At 41.3% G+C, this 24,214-nt stretch overlaps 2 pseudogenes; both read left to right on the forward strand.

Moving 5' to 3' along the window:
* Positions 1–8,344: 8,344 nt before the first annotated feature.
* Positions 8,345–19,011, forward strand: LOC119877512 (annotated as a pseudogene).
* Positions 12,122–13,576, forward strand: LOC100687104 (annotated as a pseudogene).
* Positions 19,012–24,214: the final 5,203 nt, after the last annotated feature.

Raw genomic sequence — 24,214 nt, forward strand, 5'->3', positions numbered from 1 at the left:
GCCCTAGACTGCAGGCGGCGCTAAACCGCTGCGCCACCGGGGCTGCCCCAAAAGTAGATTCTTATTTTTTTATTTTTTTTTTTATTTATGATAGTCACACACACACAGAGAGAGAGAGAGAGAGACACAGGCAGAGGGAGAAGCAGGCTCCACGCACCGGGAGCCCGACGTGGGATTCGATCCCGGGTCTCCAGGATCGCGCCCTGGGCCAAAGGCAGGCGCCAAACCGCTGCGCCACCCAGGGATCCCCCAAAAGTAGATTCTTAAACAAAAAAAGAAAGCATTAGGGGCACCTGAATGGCTTAGTCAATTAGCGGCTGCCTTTGGCTCAGGTCATGATCCTAGGATCTTGAGATCAAGCCCAGCATCTGGCTCCCTGCTCTGCAGGGAGCCTCCTTCTCTCTCTCCCTCTGCTCCTCCCCACTATTACTCTCCCTCTCTTTCAAATAAATACATAAAATCTTAACAAAAAAAGAAAAAAGAAAAGAAAGCATTAGATCTATGTCAAATTTTTAAAAAAGGAGAGAAAAGACAAATATAATTAGCAAGTTGAGGTATTAATGCAGATTATAACGTAAGATTATAAGAATTACAATTCCCGTATGAATATGTGAATAGATTTTTAAATCTTATTGAAAAGTATGGTTCAAATTAAGAAACAGATTCAAAAAAAGAAAATCCTTATGTTCCTATAAGTGAGGAAGAATTTGAAAGTATTATCAAAGAATCATCTTCCCAAAGTCTCTGGACATCCTTTGGGCAGTTAAGATCTTTCAACCTCCAAAGAAATAACTCGCTGCAATCAATATAAGCTGTTGCTGATGTGAACAAGAAAGACAAACTCTCCAGCTCCTTGTATGAAATAAATATAAACTGGGCGCCCAACCCAGCAGAGAGAGCACGCCGCATGGCCCAGGACTCCAGCAGGCTGCACACAGCCAGAACCTCCTCCCAGCTCCAGGCCTTGAGCAACCAGGTACTTGCTCGCCCATATGTCCCTAAATCCCACTGATCAATAGTCCCCTTTGTCCAGGGCAGACCCAGCCTTCACCCTATCTCCAGGACCCACAAGGAGCTTGTGTTCTGGGTAATTCTCACCAAAGCTGGGGTTTTGTTGTGTTGTGTTGTGTTTTTTTAAGATTTTATTTGGGGGCACCTGGGTGGCTCATTTGGTTAAGCATCTGCCATGATTCCAGAGTCCCAGGATGGAGATCTGTCTTAAATCGGGCTGCCTATGCAGCAAGGAGTCTGCTTCTCTCTCAGCCCTCCTCTTGCTTGTGCGCTCTCTTTTTTCTCACTCTCTCTCTCTCTCAAATAAATAAGTGAAATCTTAAAAAAAAAAAAAAGATTCTATTTATTTGAGAGAGAAGGAGCATGAGCAGAGAAGATGGGCAGCAATGGGCAAAGGGAGAGGGAGAAGCAGAATCCCCGCTGAGCGGAGAGCCTCACAAGGGGCTCTGTCCCAGGACTCTGGGATCTCGCCCTGAGCTGAAGGCAGCCACCCAACTGACTGAGCCACCCAGTGCCCCCAAGGCTGGGTTTTGTTTGCTGCCTTCCTCATCACTCTTACTGACTTAGACACGGCTTAACTATTCACCCACCTGTGCCCACACTGCCCCTGAGTGCCTCTGACTCTCTAGCAACCCATGGGCAGTACTGCTCAGCTGTGGACCGTAAGACCCCCTTCGGGACCTTTTGCAAGCTAGGGCTGCCTCTGTTAGGTCTCTGCTAGAGAGATTGGACTAGACAGTGTCCATCCTTCCCCAGGGGAAGCTGCTCCCCCCACCTCTCTCTCCACTCCGCAGCTTTCTCACCAGCACCTCCATATCTGCACCTTACTGAGACACATCTCCCCTTCTCATATCTTGTTCTCTTACCAGGGGAGTGGGTCCCACAGTAAGATCGCTCAAGTCCCTGGAGGAATATGTTTCATTCCGTTTTGCCCCAAAGATTTCCCCTATTCTGGTTGCAGTCACTGGTAACTGACAGAAACTCAACTCCCAGCTAGATCAAGAGAAAAAGAAAGAACTTTTACTGGATGTAACAAATCTCTGGGCCTTGAGGCATGGCTGGGTCCAGATGCTTCAATGATTGTCTTTTACCTGTTAGCTTTTCTTTTCTCTGAGTTGATTTGATTCTCTAACAGGCAGCAACAGACTTAGGAGATCTTTTTCCAAAAGGGGGAAAAAAAAAAGAAAAAAGTCAGCAGAAAGAGGTAAGGGTCTCCAAAACAGAAAGAGGAGATACAGCTTTCATGACACAAGAGAAGTCATTTTAGATTCCCTGATATTTTCTGAGATTTATGCCCTCCTCGCCCAAACACATTTTCCTAGGAGGTGTCAGAATTGCAAGAAATGCAAAAACCTAAAATAAATGAATGAATGAATAAATAAATAAATAAATAAATTTTTTAAAGCGAAAACCTCAGTAGTTAAGGATTTAAAGGGAATGCAAACAACTAACAGTCTCTACCAAGCTGAGCAATAGCCTAACCATACCAGAGACAATACATCAGAGGCAAAACTCCCAGTCCTGTTTCAAAGGTAGGCAAAGGCCTGCATTCCTTATCCTCTTGGGTAAGGAGACCCCATCCAGATTATTCCAGATATTGCATCTTAGAACATGCCCACAGCCCCTTCTTCTTATCCAACTGTGCCTCTTTATAATGTACAAGTTCCCCCCAAGAAGGTACACGTACCTCATTAACATAACACATCATGTATGGGCATGTTTCCTTAAGATGCATGCACGCCCTTGTGCCCGCCTCCACACACGATGACAACGCTCCCCTTTCTAAATGTTCATCCTAACCCTAAATAAAAGAAATGCACTCACCCCTGCTCAGGGAGTCTGGGCCAGGAAGTTACCCCCATCATCTCCTTATTTGCTGCAAATAGATGTTCCTTTCTGTGGGACAGCTCCACCTAGTGTCGTCCATCTGTACCTTAATGAAGAGTGAGTTCACCGTTCAGTTACAAAATGAGTATCTTTCTGATATTTCTGGCAAAAACTCAAGGAGAGAGTCCATTAGGCTCGCATGTATCATATGTCTAAGCCAGAAGCAGTGTTTATGGCGAGGAGAATGGAATCCACTCATCAGGACATCACAAGGAGCGGGGCCCAGGGTCGTTCCTACTTGATCCATGGCCTAAAGAAGATTACAATGGAAAGGGGCATTCAAGGAAGGATGGACTCCCCACAGGAAGGGGTTATGAGAAGACAAAAATGATAGACTCTGCTCAGGGTCTGATGCTTCCCATCCTTGGCCCCAAGATGAGCCTGGGCCCTCCACCAAACCTCTTCCTCATGAGATTGTTCTTCTTTCAGGCATTTTTTAAAGAGTAATCTCTGTGTCCAACATGGGGCTTGAACTCATGACCCTGAAATCAAGAGTTGCATGCTCTACCAACTGAGCTAACCAGGCATCCCTCCCTTGGGCACTGATCCTTCTTGCAAGCAGTCTGGATTCCATTTTCTACCCACCAAAATCCATCAGGATTATTTGTGGCTGATCCCCAATTTAAATAAAGTTCCCAGAACTTCCCATGGGGCTTTTGGGTCTGTGCAAATCTGGAATTGCGGCTTGGACCCCAGATTTGGAGTGAAGGAAAGAGGAACCCAGGGCAGATAAAAGGAAGCAGGAATTTCCATTATCTTTGCACAAGAAGGGGGCCTGCTTTCCAGAACTGAACCTGTGCAGTGACCAATTGCTACATAACGAATTATATCAAACCTTAACAACCCAGAACAACAAAAAATACCTCAGCAATTTGGGAGTAGATTATTGGGTCCACTGGACACAAAAGTCTTAAATGAAATATTAGGTAATACAGTTTATTTTTTTAAGACTTTATTTATTTATTCATGGGAGACACAAAGAGAGAGGCAGAGACACAGGCAGAGGGAGAAGCAAGCTCCATGCAGCAGCCTGATGCGGGACTCGATCCAAGGACCCCGGGATCACACCCTGAGCCAAAGGCAGACACTCAACCACTGAGCCACTGAGGCATTCCAGCAATACAGTTTAGTAGCACATTAAAAATATAGTTCAGAGATCCCTGGGTGGCTCAGCAGTTTAGCGCCTGCCTTCCGCCCAGGGCCTGATCCTGGAGACCCAGAGTCGAGTCCCATGTCAGACTCCCTGCATGGAGCCTGCTTCTGCCTCTGCCTGTGTCTCTGCCTTTCTCTGTGTGTCTCTCATGAATAAATAAATAAAATCTTTAAAATATATATATATAGTTCAGTGGGCAAAGGGTTTGAATAGATATTTCTCCAAAGAAGATAAACAAAATAAGCACATGAAAAAATATCTAACATCACTAGTCATTATGGAAATGCAAATTAAAACCACAATGAGATATCACTTAGGTATCTCATTAAGATGGCTATTATCCATCAGGATGGCTATTAAAAAAAGGAAGGGGGGGTTCCTGGGTGGCTCAGTCAGTTGAACGTCTGCCTTTGGCTCAGGTCATGATCCCAGGGTTCCACATCAGGCTCCCTGTTCAGTGGGGAGTCTGCTTGTCCCTCTCCCTCTGCCTGCAGCTCCCCTTCTCATGCTCTCCCCCACCCCTGTCAAATAAATAAATAAAATCTTTTTTAAAAAAGATTTTCTCTCTAAAGAGAAAGGAAGAAAAGAAGAAAGGAAAGAAGGAAGGAAGGAAGGAAGGAAGGAAGGAAGGAAGGAAGGAAGGAAGGAAGGAAGGAAAGAGAGGGGTAAGGGGTGCCTGGCTGGCTCAGTTGGTAGAACGTGCAACTCTTGATCTCAGGGTCGTGAATTCAAGCCCCACATTGGGCGTAGGGCCTACTTTTTAAAAAAAGGAAAATAATAAGTGTTGATAAGGATATGGATGGAGCAATTGGAACCCTCATCCATTGGTGGGAAGGTAAAATGATGTAGCTACTATGGAAAACAGTCTGGTGGTTTCTCAGAAACCATTTTTTAAAAAGATTTTATTTATTTATTCATGAGAGACAGAAAGAGAAAGAGCCAGAGACACAGGCAGAGGGAGAAGCAGGCTTTCTGCAGGAGCCCGATATGGGACTTGATCCCAGACCCCGGGATCACGCCCTGAGTCAAAGGCAGATGTTCAACCGCTGAGCCACCCAGGCATCCCTCTCAGAAACCATTTGATCCAACAGTTTTAATTCTAGGTATATACCCAAAAGAACTGAGAGCAGGGACTCAAACAGATATTTATACATGAGTGTTCATGAATAATTATTCATAATAACCAAAAGGTGGAAGCAGCCCAAATGTCCATCAGTACATGAACTGATAAACAAAGTGTGATCTATCCATACAGTCAAATAAAGGAATGGAATTGTAATAACACGGTACACACTGCAACATGGATGAACCTTGAAAATATTATGCCAAGTGAAAGAAAACAGACATGAACAAATATTGTATGATTCCAATTATATGAGGTACATAGAGTAGTCAAATTCATAGAGACAGAGTAGAGCAGAGGTTACCATGGGGGTGAGGAGAGGAGGGAGAGAGTGTTTAATGGGCACAGAATTTATATCAAGAATGATGAAAAAAAAAAAAAGAATGATGAAAAAGTTCTGGCGATGGATGGTGGTGATGGTCACACAATATTGTAAATGCATTTAGTGCCACCAGACTGTACATTTTAAAAAGGAAAAAATGATACATTTGGTGAAATGCATATTTTACCACAATAATAGATAGATGAGAGATAAATAGGTGATAGACAGCTTATCAATTTTTTTTAAAGATTTTATTTATTCATGAGAGAGACAGAGAGAGAGGCAGAGACTCAGAGAGAGAAGCAGGCTCCATTCAGGGAGCCCGAAGTGGGACTCGATCCCGAGACTCCAGGATCACTCCCTGAACAAAAGGCAGGTGCTCAACCACTGAGCCACTCAGGTGTCCCCAGATTGTCAATTTTTAAAAGAAATCATTCCCAGTATTGACAACAGTGTAGTGAAATGGGCGCCATTATACAGTGCTGGTGGAAATTCATATGTGAACAATCTTTTCGGAGGGTCAATTTGAAAAAATATATTGAGAGTTTCTTTTGAAATTAAACATAGCCTTGGTGGCTCAGCAGTTGAGTGTCTGCCTTGGCTCAGGTAGTGATCCAGGGTCTGGGGATCGAGTCCTGCATTGGGCTCCCTGTGCGGAGCCTGCCTCTCCCTCTGCCTATGTCTCTGCCTCTCTTCTGTGTCTCTTATGAATAAATAAATAAAATCTTTAAAAAAAAGGAAATAAAAAACATACACCCATGACACACTCATTCAACTTCTCAGTACTTACCCAAGAAAAATGAAAGCATGTGTCCACCCAAAACTTATACACACTTGCTCATGGAGCTTTACTTGCAGTGTCAAAAACTGGAAACAACACAGGTGTCGATCAACAGATCCATGGATAAAGTGTGGAATATCCATGCCATGATATAGTGCCCAGAGATAAAAAAAAAAAAAAAAAAGGCTACCAAGACACAGAACAAGAAAATGTGTATATAGTTTAACACTGAGCAGACAATAGTGATCATCTGGATTTTGTAATGAAAAAGCGTTTGGCAAAATTTAATACCCAGTACTGAGTAAGGTACTAATATTACTTTATGTAAGGCAGAATATTACTTTATGTAAGGCAGAATATTCCAGTCTTTTTCCACCTTTGATAGAAATACACAAATAATGGGGGATTTTGTGGAATGAGACCCTGGTATAGGCCTGAGAGTCTGCAGTTCTTTTTTGCTTTTTTTAATCACATGATTTATTTTGTTTTAATTTTATTCACTTATTTGAGAGAGAGAGAGAGAGTGAACCAGAGAGAGAGAGAGAGCAAGCACAGCAGAGGAAGGGGTGGAAGAAACAGACTCCCCACTGAGCAGAGAGCCCTACGTGGGACTCCATCCCAGGACCCTGGGATCATGAACTGAGCTGAAGGCAGATGCTTAACCAACTGAGCCACCCAGGAGTCCGAGAGAGTCAGCAGTTCTAACAAAATCTCTAGCAATACTGACCTGCTCATCAAAGTGTGGTCCACAGATCAGCAACCTCACCGTCACTAGATACATTTTAATTGGAAAATCAAGGGAAAGAATCAAGCACTTATTCTGACCATTCTGTATGAACTGTACCTCAGGATAACCAGAGTTTAGGAGAAAAAACTCTTTATAGACTTCCAGCTGATTAAAGAGGAATGAATAGGAGAATTAGAATATCATTATTTTGTAACTCATGAAAAAAAAAAAAAAAAAACGACCGAATATGATCATCATCAGTGACTGTTTCAACTACTATGGAAAAGCTGATGGGGGAGCCTATAATGGGTAGAACAGGCTGGCTAGCAGCAGACACCCCCTGATCAATCTTAACATAAGAGAGACAACCAGACAGAGTGTTTCCCCATGTGATGCCCTAGAAGTATCCATCGAAGCCCTGCTCAGGTTCTGCCTTTAGGACTGCAGCAGGCACTCCCCCAGCTGTTATACCTGGGTCCCTCCCTGGGGGTGTCCACAGGTTGTACTCCCACCCCCAGAGACAGGCCAATGAGAGGGTACAAAAGCCTCGCCCATCGCCTCCATCAGGAACAATGTGGGGGTTGTCCCAGCTCCAGAGCTCCTAAGGGTGCTGAGACCTCTCTCTCAGCTCATCCCTGTCCAGCTGCTCCTCTGTCCCCTGCCACGTACCCCTACTTCCGTAGAGGCTCTGAGCCTGAGAGCCCTGCCCAGTAAACCTCCTTCTGCAAATCTCCCTCCCAGAGGCTGGGTCCTGGCTGCCTGTCCTGTGACACCACCTATACTTGCCCCCAAACCTGAACCTCAATCTGATCTGTTCTCTAGAAATACTAGGGGGCAGAGGAACACGGTAAACACCACCACAGGGATGTCATCAGCAAAACCAAGATGTTCATTCTGCAGGGCAAATTACTTGATGTCTTCAAGGAACAAACAGCAAGAAAAATGAAAGTGAGAAGGAAAATTCACAGATTGACAGAGACTCCAAAGCCGTGTGTGGCTCCTCTGAATGCAAATTTGATAAGCCAAGTCAGGAGAAAAAAAAAAAAAAAAGAGGGCATAATCAAGGGAAACTGAACACTGAATATTTGATGATATGAAGGGGTTAATGTTTAATTTGTAATTAAATTAATTAAACATTAATTAATTAAACATTTAATTTGTAATTTGTAAGATATGATAACAGCATTACTTTTTTTTTTTTTTTTTTTTTTTTTTTTTTTTTTAAGAATCATTAACATGGAACAGCAGCAGCCACGCAGCCCAGCTTCGGGAAAGTTCTGGTGCACTGCTGCCCCCACACACCCAGCAAGCACCTGACACATCCCCACCTCGCTACCACGATGCCCAAGAGGAAGGTCAGCTCCCTCGAGGGGGAGGTGAAGGAGCCCAAGAGGAGGTGGGGGGGGGTTGTCAGCTACACCTGCTCCTGTAAAAGTGGAAACAAACCCCAAAAAAGGCAGCAGGAAAGGATAAATCTTCAGACAAAAAGTGCAAAGGGGAAAAGGGGAAGCCAAGGGAAAATACCCTGAAGTGGCTAACCAAGAAATAGAAGAAAACTTACCTGCAGAAAACAGAAAACTAAAAATAAGGAGAGTCCAGCCCTGGATGAAGCAGGAGAGAAAGAAGCCAAGTCTGATTATTATCATATACCTTGTCTTAACAGTAGTCCCTGTCTCCCTTCTTGTACAATCCAGAGGAATATTTTTATCAACTATTTTGTAAATGCAAGTTTTTAGTAGTTCTAGCAACATTTTAAAAAATTAATTTTATTTATTTATTTATTTGACAGAAAGGAAGAGAGCGCAAGCACAAGCAGGGGGAGTGGGAGAGGGAGAAGCTGGCTCCCCGCTGAGCAGGGGCTCCATCCCAGGACCCTGGGATCATGACCTAAGCCAAAGACAGACGTTTACCCAACTGAGCCACCCAGGTGCCCCTCTAGAAACATTTTTAAGAAGGAGGGAATCCTACCTCAGCCCATTTTTTAAAATGTAAATGGTTTTTTTTAAGAGGTGAAATCAGGGGATCCCTGGGTGGCTCAGTGGTTTAGCACCTGCCTTCCAGCCAGGGCGTGATCCGGAGTCCCAGGATTGAGTCCTGAATCAATCTCCCTCTGCCTGTGTCTCTGCCTCTCTCTCTCTCTCTGTGTCTCTCATGAATAAATAAATAAAATATTAAAAAAAAATAAAGAGGTGAAATCATTTGCCGGTCGTTTATTTTTTATACAACCAGAATATAGTGGGATATTGAGTTTGGGAGGCTTTGATTGTCTTGGGCATCAGCTCAACATTCCATAGATGGGGTAATTTTTATATCCTGTAATAACAAACCATACTAAATGACAATTTGGAGTCAGTCGTGTATTTAATACATCTTGAACATTTTAAATTACTTCTATCTCCATGTTGGTTTTGGTAGAATTGTTTCCTAAAGAAAACCACTCCTGGGGGTACCTGGGTGGCTCAGTCAGTTAAGCATCTGCCTTCCACTCTGGTCATGATCTTGGGGTCCTGGAATAGAGCCCCACATCAGGCTCCCTGCTCAATGGGGAGTCTGCTTCTCCCTTTCTCTCTGCCTGCCATGCCCCCTGCTTGTGTGCACTCTCTGTCAAATAAATAAATAAAGTAGAGAAAGAAAGGAAAAGAAAGAGAAAGAAAGAAAGAAAGAAAGAAAGAGAAAAGGAAAGGAAAGAAAAGGAAAGGAAAGGAAAGGAAAAGGAAAGGAAGGAAAGGAAAGCACAGGAAAGGAAAGGAAAGCGAAGGACCTCACCGAGAAAGCAAGACCACCATCAAAGACCAGAAAGACCTAACTAAAAGCCCCTCCCTACCCCCTCCCCCCCGACATCCCCTCCAAAAGTACTCCCCTCAAAAAAAGCCGAGAACGAAAGAAGAAAAGAAAGAAAAGAAAAGAAAAGAAAAGAAAAGAAAAGAAAAGAAAAGAAAGAAAAGAAAAGAAAAGAAAAGAAAGCCACTCCTAGATCTTGGCTCTCCATGTCAGAATTCTTGTGCACTCTGTAACATCTTGGTAATGGTCTAGTTTTAGTACGTAGTGTATATTATATTAAACTATGAATTGGGATCCCTGGGTGGCGCAGCGGTTTAGCCCCTGCCTTTGGCCCAGGGCGCGATCCTGGAGACCCGGGAGACCTGGGATCGAATCCCACGTCGGGCTCCCGGTACACGGAACCTGCTTCTCCCTCTGCCTATGTCTCTGCCTCTCTCTGTGTGTGACTATCATAAATAAATAAAAATTAAAAAAAAAAAAACTTTAAAAAAAATAAATAAACTATGAATTAATAAGACTTGACAAAGTTAACAGCATATCAACATTTGAAGATATTGGTACTTTGATATACTGTTAAGGAAAATTTGCCCCCAAATTTTAAGTTGAAAGGTCATGGGAATGACATTTAGAAAAGAATCACAACTACATGACTTTTTAGATTTTTCAGTACGTACCTTAAGAATTGTGTACAAATTAAAATGTCTGTACTGACTCTTAGGACAACTAACAAAAACTCAATTAGGAAAAAAAAATCATTAACTTAAAAAAAATCTTTTATTTATTTATTTACTTACTTACTTATTTATTTTAAAGTGAGAAGAGAGCACAAGCAGGTAGTGGCAGGGAGAGGGGCAGAGGGAGAGAGAGATGCAGACTCCCCGCTGAGCAGGGAGCCCTATGATGCAGGGCCCAATCCCAGGACCCTGAGATCATGACCTGAGCTGAAGGCAGATGCTTAACTGACTGAGCCACCCAGGTGCCCAAGAATCATTACCCTTTAAAGATACATATTGAAATATCTCAAAAAATTAATATAATGGTGGAAATATAAGGGCAAAATATTGGGAATATTGGAAATATGGATGAGATAATAGAAAATTGGAATATTTCAAAATTTTCCAAGGGTTGGGGGAAGGATGAGGGGCAAATGAAACAAAGGTGGACAAAAATGGGGGTCATACGCTAGCAGGTTCATTATTCTGATCTTTCTACTTTAATATATACATGACAATGTCCTTAATATCAGACTTTTAAAATATATCCATTTCAACCTAAAAGTAGGCATCCTGTGTAATAATAAAACACTAGGGTGGTTCTCATCATGATCAAAGGCAAAACATACATGCACACCCACAATCATGTGCTAACTAGGGCTGGAAGGTCATGATACAAAAAGACACAGAACAGTAAACAGACATGAGAAGTATGACTAGTGAAGAGGATGTTATTTGATTTGCAGATTATAGAGCTGACTACTCCAAAAAACCCAAACCAACTGCAATATTTCAAATTTATGACAGTGTAGCAAAGAGATTGAATGCAAGACTCGCACTCATTAGGAAGAACAGACATGCTTTCTTATATGTTGATAATTGATTAAATTATAAAATGATGGGAAAGATCCTATTAAAATAACCAGAAAAAAATTATTAGGAGTAAAAAAAAAATGTTAACTAGCTAGAATTTAAATTTTTTTTTAAGATTTATATATTTAGGGATGCCTGGGTGGCTCAGCGGTTGAGTGTCTGCCTTTGGCTCAGGGCGTGATCCCACAGTCCCAGGGTCGAGTCCTGCATCAGGCTCCCCTCAGGGAGCCTGCTTCTCCCTCTGCCTGTGTCTCTGCATCTCTCTCTCTCTCTGTGTCTCTCATAAATACATTTAAAAAATCTTTTTTTAAAAAAAGATTTATATATTTATTTGAGAGAGAAGGAGAGGAGGAGGGACAGAGGGAGAGAGAGAGAGAATCTCCAACAGACCCCCTGCTGAGTATGGAGCCTGACACAGGGCTTGATCCCACAGCTCTGAGATCATGACCTGAGCCAAAACCAAGAATTGGATGCTTGGGCACCTGGGTGGCTCAGTGGTTGAGTGTCTGCTTTTGGCTCAGGGCATGATCCCAGGATCCTGGGATCAAGTCTCACATCGGGCTCTCCACAGGACCCTACTTCTCCCTCTGCCTTTCTCTCTGTGTCTCTTATGAATAAATAAAAAAATAAAATCTTAAAAAAAAAAAAAGAATTGGATGCTCAACTGATGAGACACTCAGGTGCCCCTAACTAACTAGAATTTAAATAAAAATTTGTGGGGAGGGGGGTGGTTCGAGCAGCCGAAGCAAGATGGGTCAAAGTCAGAGTGGTGGTCATGGCCCTGGAGGTGGCAACAAGGATGACAAGGACAAGAAAAAGAAATACGAACCTCCTGTATCAACTAGAGTGGAGAAAAAGAAGAAGAAAACAAAGGGACCAGATGCTGCGAGCAAGCTTCCACTGGTGACACCTCACACTCAATGCTGGTTAAAATTATTGAAGTTAGAGAGAATTAAAGATTATCTTCTCATGGAGGAAGAATTCATTAGAAATCAGGAACAAATGAAGCCTTTAGAAGAAAAGCAAGAGGAGGAAAGATCTAAGGTGGATGATCTGAGGGGGACCTCAATGTCAGTAGTAACCTTGGAAGAGATCATTGATGGCAATCATGTCATTGTGTCTACATCTGTGGGCTCAGAACACTATGTCAGCATTCTCTCCTTTGTAGACAAGGATCTCCTGGAACCAGGCTGCTCCAACCTGCTCAACCACAAGCTGCATGCTGTCATAGTGGTGTTCATGGATGACACAGATCCCTTGGTCACAGTAATGAAGGTAGAAAAGGTAGAAAAGGCCCCCCAGGAAACCTATGCTGATATCAGGGGGTTGGACAACCAAATCCAGGAAATTAAGGAATCCCTGGAGCTTCCTCTCACTCATCCTGAAAATTATGAAGAGATGGGTATAAAGCCCCCAAAGGGGGTCATTCTCTATGGTCCACCTGGCACAGGTTAAACCTTATTAGTCAAAGCAGTAGCAAACCGAACCTCAGCCACTTTCTTGAGAGTGGTTGGCTCTGAACTTATTCAGAAGTACCTAGGCGATGGGCCCAAAGTCGTTCGGGAATCGTTTCGAGTTGCGGAAGAACATGCACCATCCATTGTGTTTATTGATGAAATTGATGCCATTGGAACAAGAAGATATGACTCAAATTCCGGTGGGGAGAGGGAAATTCAACGAACGATGTTGGAACTGTTGAACCAGCTGGATGGATTTGATTCAAGGGGGGATGTGAAGGTCATCATGGCCACAAACCGGATAAAAACCCTGGATCCAGCACTATCACACCAGGCTGCACTGACAGGAAGATTGAGCTCCCCTGCCCGACGAAAAGACTAAGAAGCACATCTTTCAGATCCACACAAGCAGGATGACGCTGGCCGATGATGTGACCCTGGACTTGATCATGGCTAAGGATGACCTCTCTGGTGCCGACATCAAGGCCATCTGCACAGAGGCTGGTCTGATGGCCTTGAGAGAGCATCGGATGAAAGTAACAAATGAAGACTTCAAGAAATCTAAAGAAAATGTTCTTTATAAAAAACAAGAGGGCACCCCCGAGGGACTGTATCTCTAGCGGACCAGAGCTGCCTTCAAGGAGATGGTTGGGCATATCCCAACCCCTCCGAGGGAGGAGGTAGGGGAAGCTCCCGGAGGAAACCATGTTCCAGTCGATCTTTCTTAGCAAAACCTCCCATGTGCCTTTTTGCTTGTGATGTGTAGGACACCCCCTGGCCTGCCTTCATCTGTGGGTCATGTGCAGTACTCTGTCCCCAATAAAGCGTGCTCCCTCTCCAAAAAAAAAATATAAATAAATAAAAATTGAGGGAAAATACTAAAGGAAAAAAGGGGTAAAAAACAAAAAACTGCTAGAAGGAGCCTTAATAATAAATGCAAGAGATGTGTGAAAAATGTAAATGTTTTTCTTTTTTTTTTTTTAAGATTTTATTTATGTATTCATGAGAGACACACAGAGAGAGGCAGAGACACAGGCAAAGAGAGAAGCAGGCTCCCCATGGGGAGCCCGATGCAGAACTCAATCCCAGGACCCCGGGATCATGATCTGAGCCAAAGGCAGACACTCAACCCCTGAGCCACTCAGGAGCCCCCGTAAATGTCTTTCTTTCTCTAAGTGGGTGTGAAACATGCATTCCAGGGTAGAACACTAAGTATTGTAGTATTGTAACCATGTTGGTCTTTCCAGGCTAATGTACAGGTTTTAATGCAACTCTTTTTTTTTTTTTAAGTGATCTCCACACCCAATATGGGACTCACACCCACTACCCCGAGATCACGAGTCACACACTTTACCAACTGGGCCAGCCAGGAGCCCCTTAATACAATTCTAACCAAGATGAGGGGAGGGTCTTTTACATCATTATTGAAATATATTGACATATGATAAATTTCACATGTTGAAAGTGTATAATGTCATAAAGGTGACATGCACGCTCATGTCAAACCATGACCACAATCAGGAGAGTGACTTATCCATCACTCATACCCCCATCTAATCTCTCCCTTCCTTCGTTCTTTGCCTCTCTCCCCTCCTTCCCTGCTCTTCAGGCAACCACTGATCTGCTTCCTTTCATCAATAGCTCCTTTTCCATCTTTTTTCCCCTCTAAATAAGCTCTACGCTGAACACGGAACTTGAACTCACAACCTGGATAGCAAGAGTCACATGCCCTCTCCACTGAGCCAGCCTGGCACACTCTGTAGCTCCTTTTCGTTTCCTATTCATTGTATGGATATACTAAAGTTTAGCAAATACCTGAATTTGCAAATATGAAATCCAACAATAATGAGGATTGCTGTATAGATTGAGATGTATCATCAAGAACTGACTTTCTCGATTGTGGGGCTGGTAAGCCCAGAATCCCCAAGGGCAGCCGGTCAGGAGGGGCGAGCTGGAACTCTCCACAGACCCGAGCTGAAGTACCCAGGCAGAATTTTTCTCTGGGGGATCCTTCACAGAATCCTCCACCCTGCTCTTTAAAGCCTTTCAACTCTTTGAATTAGGCCGGCTCCGATTATGTAGGATAATCTCCTTTATTTAAAATCAATTGCCTGTGAACTTGCATCATTCCACAAAACATCTTCCGGGCAACACCTAGGTTAGCATTTGAAAAAACAGAGGTCTGTAGCTTAGCCAGGTGGACACATCAAAAGTCATTGGACGAAATCACGCCGCCGTTGTAACATTGAAGACAGAGAAGTGTGATAAAGACTATGTATTATCCAGTTTCACTTTTAATAATGAACAGGACAACGCAAGAGCCAGTGTTTTTGTGCTGGAAAATTCTTGCCAGTGAAAGGAACAATGAAACCAGCAAAACTGAAAGGGCGTAGCACGTCTGTCCCTCCTGCAAATGCATTTAAAGATGCAGGAGGTTTTGTTTAAGGAAAGCTCAATTCAAAAAAGCTGGAACAGTCCCAACACTTGGATTGGCCTATTTCACAACAAGCTTTTATCGAAGCGCACTCTGAAATTGCTTAGCCAAAGAGGAATTTCCCACACTGTTAGACATTTAGAAGGCAAAGACTTGTACACAGAAATGATTGAGCTACTTTCTGGATTCGATCAGAGGAAAAGAGTGGATGCAGTTCCTTTGTCAAATGGTGTGTTATGTTCTAGAATAGATGCCATTTCTTTTAACATTGGGAGCTGGTCGTTGAGGAAACAGCAGACTTGCATTCTGGATGAAACCACAGACGCCTCTCAAGGGAGTTGCTTGGGGTCGCTATGGGCGTGCTGACACTTCTTACTTTGTGACTCGCCCCTGCAAACCACAAAGCCTGTCAGTATTCTGGGAGTGGTAAAAAGGCCTTTTCGCAAATAAATTTTGCCTGGAAAGAAACGCTTCATTCTCTGCCCGGATGGACCTCCTGCAAAGCTGATTTTGCAAACTTAAGTGGTAGAGAAAGCTCTCCGTTTTGTCATCATCGTTCAATGCTTTTTACATAGACAGGCAGACAATACTTGCCCCACATCCCTAAAAGATGTTTTGTCAACATTCATAAAAGTCACTAACTTTATCAGAAGCAGGCCTCTCCATCACTGCATTTGAAAGAGTTTACCTGGAAATGGGAAAAGAGTATATGAAGCGCTTCTCACTGGCTTTCAAAGGACAATTCCTAAACCATTTCTTCAAACTAACTGCAGAAGTCTTACTATTTCTTTTTTTTTTTCAATTATTTATGATAGTCACATGCACACACAGAGAGAGAGAAAAAGAGAGAGAGAGAGGCAGAGGGAGAAGCAGGCTCCATGCACCGGGAGCCCAATGTGGGACTCGATCCCAGGTCTCCAGGATCGCGCCCTGGGCCAAAGGCAGGCGCCAAACCGCTGCACCACCCAGGGGTCCCTTACTATTTCTGAATGAGAGAAAGCAAGCCCACTTCTGGAAACTCTTTGAAGGAAAAGATTTTATCCTTGGGTTGGTTTACTCAGCAGCTATCTTTAACCTTATGAAGATGTCCTCCTATCCAAAGTCCTGAAATGACCATTTGTGATGCTCCTAGAAAATTTACAAGCTTTCTTGGTTGCTGCCAATACAGAAGAAGAAAACGGAGCCAGCAATATCCTTGCAAATGATCAAAAGCTGGGGAAGAGTTTTAGCAAGACAGAGTGCAGACACAAGATGCTCTAGCAATTTCTTTGCAGAGAACCATTTGCTAACAACTGGAAATACTTCATAACTCTATCAAAAGTTATTTCAATCTTTAGGGCATCAAAATTGAACCATAAATCCACAATTCTTTCCTCTCTGAGATAATGTATTTCTGAGTTGTGACCCAGCTAAGGATGAGCTCATTGTTCGCAGGACAAAAATATTTTTTACAAGTAGAATTTAACTAAAGGAGCTTTGAAGAATTCTAGTATTCTTTGAGAAAACCATGTCTTCATCTAGTAAAGCAAGCCCTGGGTGCTGAGATATGTATCTACACACACAGATCAAGATTTTCAGGATTTACACCACAAAAAAAGCTGCTAGAAATATTTTCATATAATCTTTGTGTGTGTGGACATTTTATGTTTTAATTTCTCCTGAATAAATACTTAGGAGTGGAATTGGAGTCAGAGGGTAGGCATATGTTTGACTTTACAGTGTTATAAACTGTTGGTATAGCTGTATATTGAACTTTATATAACAGATGGCCATTTTCCAAAATGGCCTACCATTTTGAATTCTACGAGCAATAAATAAAAGGTCTAGTTCTACAGCCTTGACATTTGCACTGTCAGTAGTTTTCATTGTAGCCACCCTGGTGGGTATGTAGTATCTTCTTGTGGTTTTGATTTGTATTCCTCTGCTGACTAATGTTGAGCACTTTTTCTTGTGTGCTTTTTCTCCAAATCTAGATACCTTCTTTTTTTTTATAAAGGGTCTGTTTAACACTAGACTTTTTATTGGGTTGTTTTTTTCTTATGGATTTATCCTTTATATCTTATGAGTGCAAATCCTTTATTGGAAATACATTTTGTGAATATTTTTTCCCAACTTGTGCTTGTCTTTTCATTTTCTTAACAGTGTCTTCTGAGCAGACATTTTAATTTTGATGAAGTCCAACTTAGCATTTTTTTCCCCTCCGTTTATACTTAATGTCCTGTGTATCCTAAGAAATCTTTCCCTACCCTTAAGTCATACAGATATTCTCCTTCATCTTCTTCTGGAATCTTTTACTAGAAGCTTTTTCTAGCTTCTTCCAGAAGTTTTACATGTTGTATTTAGATCTGTGATCCATCTTGAATTAATTTTTGTATGTAGTGTGAAGTAAAAGTTGAAGTTCTTTTTTTTTTTTTTTTTTTTTTAAGAAAGAGAGAGATAGCATGCACACATGAGAGTGGGGAGCGGCAAATGGAGAAAGAGAGAGAGAGAGAACCTTAAGCAGGTTCCACACCCAGCACAGAGCCCTCCAAGTGGCTGGATCTCACCACCGTGAGATCATGACCTGAGCCGAAATCAAGAATCAGTCTCTTAACCTACTGAACCACTCAGGCACCCCAAGTTTCATTTTTTTTAAAACATTGAATACCTAGATTCTAAACATTATTTGTTGAGAAGATTGTCTTTTCCCCATTGAATGCCTTACTACCATTATAAACCAATCAATTAACTATGTATATAAGGAATTACTCCCAGAACGCTTCCTCTGTTTCATTGATCTATATAGTTATCCTTACAAGAGCAAACAGCCTTGATTCCTGCAGCTTTATAATAAATCTTGAAATCATTTATTTTTCAAGATTGTTTTGGCTATTCGGCTTGCATTTCCATATAAGTTTTTAAACCATCTTGTCAATTCTACTAAAAAGTTTGCTGACGATATGATGATTGGTTTGAGTCTATAAATTTGGAGAGGATGACATCTTAACATCCACAAACCTGGGGTGTGCCTCAGAAAAAGAAGAGCAAGAGACAACTGAACATATCGATAAAGCACAAAATGCAATAGACAGACTTAATGGACAAGCTAGTGAGGAGACTTTGAAAGGAGAATAGAAGTATTACAAATTCTACCAACCATTTTCTCTGAAGAGATTCAAAACGATGGCCCAAATCTCACCTTTTGGGGGTAACAACATTTGACGACCATCTACAAGTGTCTGCATTGCTTAGGGAGGATGATGAAGAGGCACTGCATTGTTTGCCAAGAGTAGAAGTGACAGAAATTTGAAGATATTAAATCAGGTTACAGAATAGATTTTTAGTCTGGTGAAAACTCTTACTTTGAAAATAAACTGCTTTCCCAAGAATTTTATCTGAGTGTTGATCCATCCTCAAAGTCCACTGAAGTCAAGTGGAAATCGGAAAAGGATTTGACAAACCGTTCAAGTCAGAATAAAGAATAAAGCCAGCAGGAGGACACAGCGTGGGGAGCCAGAGAGCATCTTTGCCTGGTTTACTGACCACTCAGACGCATGAGCAGGTGAGTGAGGAGAGGTTGTCCGAGATGGTCTGTGGCCAATCCATGACAGCACTCTACGGCTCCCCACGTGGGTAGTGAAGAAGAGGAAGGAGAAGAAGGTGATGATGATGAAGAATTGGAAGATATTGATGAAGACGGGGATGAGGATGAAGATGAAGAAGATGTAGGGGAGGAGAAAGAAGAAGAGGATGAAGAAGAAGCTGCGTAATGGAATACATGGATTCCAGCCTTCCTTTCTAAATTTTCTCCAATTCCTGGGAGCAAGTTGCAGTCTTTTTCCCCCCTCCTCTTGTGTTCTGTCGCCCTGTTTTTTGAGGTGTCTTTTCACACTTTTTTTTTTTAAAGATTTATTTATTTGACAGAGAGAGAAAGCACAAGCAGGGGGAGCAGCAGAGGGAGAAGCAGACTCTCTGCAGAGCAGGGAGCCCAATGTGAGGCTCAAACTCAGGACTCTGGGATGGTCACCTAAGCTGAAGGCAGACACTTAACCAACTGAGCCACCCAGGCACCCTCTTTTTACTCTTTAACACCAGTAAAGGTTCTCAACTACCTTGAGAGGAAAAAACCTTAAGCAGAATAATTGGGGGAGGGGGGAATCTCTGCTCCTTTCTGATCCAAATCCATTTCCATCCCTTCCTATCTCAACAAAAACTTTATAGAAAGAACACCATTGTTGTCTGTAGGGGGGATGCAAAACAAACCTGCCCTTCTGCTCCCTTAGCTCCCTGGAGGCTGGAAGGTGCTGGGCCCCTGTGCAGCAGTGCATAGAATTCTAGTTTTTTCCCTCCTATGTCTGTATATGGGTTGAGAGATTACACTCTATCTCCATGTGAATATGGACAGTTGGCATCTTACCAACATGTATCTTTCTTTAGTTTAAAAAAATTTTTTTGACTTTAAAAAATGGGGCTATGAAAGTTTAGCAAAGGATGTGTTTGAGATGTTTGGGTGGGTTAAGTGGGCATTTTGACATTTGGCTTCTCCTTTGGCATGTTTAATGGTGATGTTTAATGGATGTCTTTGCAGTTTAAAATGACACTTTCAAAATAAAATTTTCTCCAGATGATCACTTGAGCCCTGTCACTTGGTAAAATAAACAGAAGAACCTGTAGGATTTGGAATTGACATTCTCGATCGTAATTTTGTTCCTATTTATTTAAAATTTTTCTTTTTGTTGCTCTGGAAAGAGGCTGCTCAGTTTTACAAGTTAAAGTACAAGTGTTGCAGGGGGCCTGGGTGGCTTGATCAGTTAAACATCCAACTCTTCATCTTAGTTCAGGTCTTGATCTCAGGGTTCTGAGTTCAAGCCCCACTTTATAAAAAAATTATACAAGTCTCTTTGTTAGAATAAAACTAAATGTGTGTACATATATACACAAAAAAGTTTATTGCTAAGTATTTTTTTCTTTTTCTTTTTAAAGATTTTATTTATTTATTCATGAGAGACACAGAGAGAGGCAGAGACACAGGCAGAAGAAGAAACAGGCTCTATCAGGGAGCCTGACGCAGGACCTGATCCCGGGTCTCCAGGATCATACCTGGGGAGAAGGTGGTGCTAAACCATTGGGCCATCAGGGCTGTCTGTATTTTTTCTTTTTTCTTTCTTTCTTTTTTTTTTTTTTTGTATTTTTATTTTTTCTTAATGCAGTTATAAATGCTAATTTGTATTTTCCAATTGCTTGGTGCTTTGTACATAAATATAACTGATTTTTTTAATAGAACTGATTTTTATATTGATCTTACATCCTTGTAACCATTATAATTCTGCTTCTTAGCGATAGTACTTATTTTGATAGATTCCTTAGGATTTTGCTACGTAGACAGAGCGTATCATGTGTGAATAAAAAGATTTAGCTCTTCCTTCTCATCTTTATGATTTTTAATTTCTTTTCCTTGGCTTATTATTGCACTGGACTTCCAATACAGTGTTAAGTAGAAATAGTGAGAGCAGACATCTATTTTGTGTTCATTCTCTTAGGGGGAAAACGTTCAACATTTCACTGTGAAGTACGATACAAGCTGTGGGTTTTTCATAGGTGTTCATCAGTTTGTTACAGTTTGTTGAGTTTTGTTTATTATGAATATTGATCATTGAATGTTGACAGGTGCTTTTTCTACTTTCATTTGGACATTTGTGTTTTTTCCTTCATTCTATAATGTGAATCATACCAATTTTTAAATATTAATCAAATTCGAATTGAGGATAAACCCCACTTAGTCATGATGTATTATCATTTTTACGCATTGATAGATTTAGTTTGCTAATATTTCTAAAGAATTTTTTATTTATGCTAATGAGGGATATTGTTTTTTTTTTTTTTCTTGTAAAGTCCTCGTCATATCATAAACCAGTGCTCATAAAACAGATTGGAAAGCATTCCCTTTTCTATTTTCTGAAGTAGTTTGTGTAAGATTGGTGTTATTTCTTCCTTAAACATTTGATAGAATTGACTTAAAAGCTGTCCGAACCTGGAGTTTTCTTTGTGGGAGTGTTTTAAATGATAACTTCAGTGTCTTTATAGTTGCAGGACTAGCTATTCAGATTTTCCATTTCTTCTTGTGTCAGTTTTGCAAAGTTTTGTTGTCAAAGAATTTGCTCATTTTGGCTAAACTGTTAAACATATTGGAATAGAGCCGTCCATACTATCCCTCCTTATATTTAATATTTGTAAAATCTGTGGTGATATTTCCTCTTTCATTCCTATTATTGGCTATTTGTGTTTTCAGATCTTTTTCCCTTTTTTTGTTTTTTAAGATTTTATTTATCTATTTGAGAGAAAGAGAAGGAGCAGGGAGAGGGGCAGAGGGAGAGGGAGAAGCAGACTCCCCACCTAGCAGAGAGACCAACATGGGGCTGGATCCTCGGACTCCAGGATCATGACTTAAGCTGAAGACAGATGCTTTTTTTTTCGACAGAGACAGCACACAAGCAGGTGGATCAGCAGACAGAGGGAGAGGGAGAAGTAGGCTCCTTGCTGAGCAGAGAGCCTGACTGGGTCTCAATCCCAGGCCTCTGGGATCATGACCTAAGTCAAAGGCAGATGCTTAACCGACTGAGCCACCCAGGAGCGCTTCAGTTCTTTTTTCTCATCAGTCTTGCTATCAATTATACTCATCCTTTTAGTCTTTCTAATGAATTAACATTTACCTTGATTTTCCTATATTAGCAATTTTCATTTTTATTATTTCTTTTTTCTGCATATTTTGAGCATAATTTCCTCTTCCTTTTTTACCTTCTTAAGCTAAAAACTTAGCTAATTTTAAAGCTTTTTTCCATTCCTTTATAAAGTATTGAAATTTATAAATTTCCATCTACACACTGCTTTAGCTGCATCACAAAATGTTTTATCATTCCCTTTGCAATATTATCTAATTTCCCTTGGGGTTTCTACTTTAACTCAGTCAGAATGTTTTTTTCAGAAGTGTACTTAATATCCACATATTTAGAGATTTTTTTTTAAAGATTTATTTACTTGAAAGAGAGGGTACAAAAAAAAAAAGAGAGAGTACAGTGGGGAGGGGCGGAGGGAGAGAGAGAATCTTAAGCAGACTCCCTGCTGAGTTGAGTACAGAGCCAGATATGGGCTGGATCCCATGGCCTAAGCCCAAACCAAAAGTCAGGACCTTAACCAAATCACCCAGGCACCCTGTTAGGGATTTTTTTTTAAGGTATCTTATGGTTATTGATTTCTAATTTATTTTTGTCATTTCAACATGAGAATATACTATGCATGTTTTTCAATCAATCTTTAAAATTTCTTGAGATTTGTTTTGTGGCCTAGAATATTTTGGTGAATATTCCATGTGCACTTGGATGTGTATTTTTCAGCTGTTAGGTCTAATTGGCCGACAACGTTCAGTCCTTCTTTATCATTACTGATATTTGTGTACTTCCTTTATCTATTACTAAATGATGTTAAAATCTCCAACTCTGGGGATCCCTGGGTGGCGCAGCGGTTTGGCGCCTGCCTTTGGCTCAGGGCGTGATCCTGGAGACCCGGGATCGAATCCCACATTGGGCTCCTGGTGCATGGAGCCTGCTTCTCCCTCTGCCTGTGTCTCTGCCTCTCTTTCTCTCTCTGTGACTATCATAAATAAATAAAAATTAAAAAAAAAAAATCTCCAACTCTGTGAATGTATCTATTTCTTTTTTTAAAAAAAGATTTATTTATTCAGAGCGAGGGAGAGGCAGAGACACAGGCAGAGGGAGAAGCAGGCTCCACGTAGTGAGTCCCACTTGGGATTCGATCCCAGGGCTCCAGGATCACACCCCAAGCTGCAGGCAGCGCTAAACCGCTGCGCCACCGGAGCTGCCCAATGTATCTATTTCTATTTTTGGTTCTATCAATTTTTGTTTTGCATATTATAAAACTTTTTTATTAGGAGGATACATGCTTAGGATTGCTATGTCTATCTGAAACTGATTTTTTTTTCTTCTTTATGAAATGTCCTTATCTTTGGTTATACCCCTCATCTTGAAATCACTTTGATATAAAAAATAGCCATAACAGGGGCACCTGGCTGGCTCAGAGGAATGTGTGACTCTTGATCTCAGAGTCATGAGTTCAAGCCCCCTGTTGGATGTAGAGAGAGATAGATAGATGATAGATAGATAGAGATAGATAGATAGATAGATAGATAGATAGATAGATAGATAGATAGATAGATAGATAGATAAGCACGCACACATGCACACACGCACTTGGGTGGCTCAGTTGGTTAAGAGTCTGCCTTTGCCTCAGGTCATGATCCCAGGGTCCTGGTATCGAGCCCCATATCCCTGCTGAGCAGGGAGCCTGATTCTCCCCCTCTCTGTTCATGCTCTCCCTGTCTCTCATAAATAAATAATAAATAAAATAATAAATAGTAAATAAATAATAAATCTTACAAAAAACAGCCACAACAGATTTCTTATGTCTAGTGTTTGCATGGTATATGCTTTTCCATCCTTTTACTTCTGCCTTTTTCTATTTAATAGGCATCTCTTGTAAATAGCCTATAGTTAGCTCTTGTTGTTTCCATCCAGTTTGATTATCTCTGCCTTTTAATTGCTTAGTCCATTTTCACTTATTGTAATTATTTATATGGTTGAGTTTAAGTCTATCATCTTATTGTTTTCTAGTATTTCACCTAATCTTTGTTCTTCTATCCTGCCTTATTTTGTTTTGTTTTTTTTTATATTTCCTCTCTCTGAAGTTAGTATTCCATGTCCTCTACTGGCTTTTCAGCTATTCTTCCTTGTATTATTTAATGACTGCTCTAAGGATTACAATATGCATCTTTAACTTATGACAGTTTACTGTGAATTAACATTATACTAGTTTAAGTGTAATACAAGAATCTCAAAACCATATAATTTCACTTAGTTTGTGCTATTGTCATATATTTCACTTTTACATATATTCGAAACC

The sequence above is a fragment of the Canis lupus genome, chromosome 25 (assembly GCF_011100685.1).
Source record: "Canis lupus familiaris isolate Mischka breed German Shepherd chromosome 25, alternate assembly UU_Cfam_GSD_1.0, whole genome shotgun sequence".
In the NCBI taxonomy this organism is placed as follows: Eukaryota; Metazoa; Chordata; class Mammalia; order Carnivora; family Canidae; genus Canis; species Canis lupus.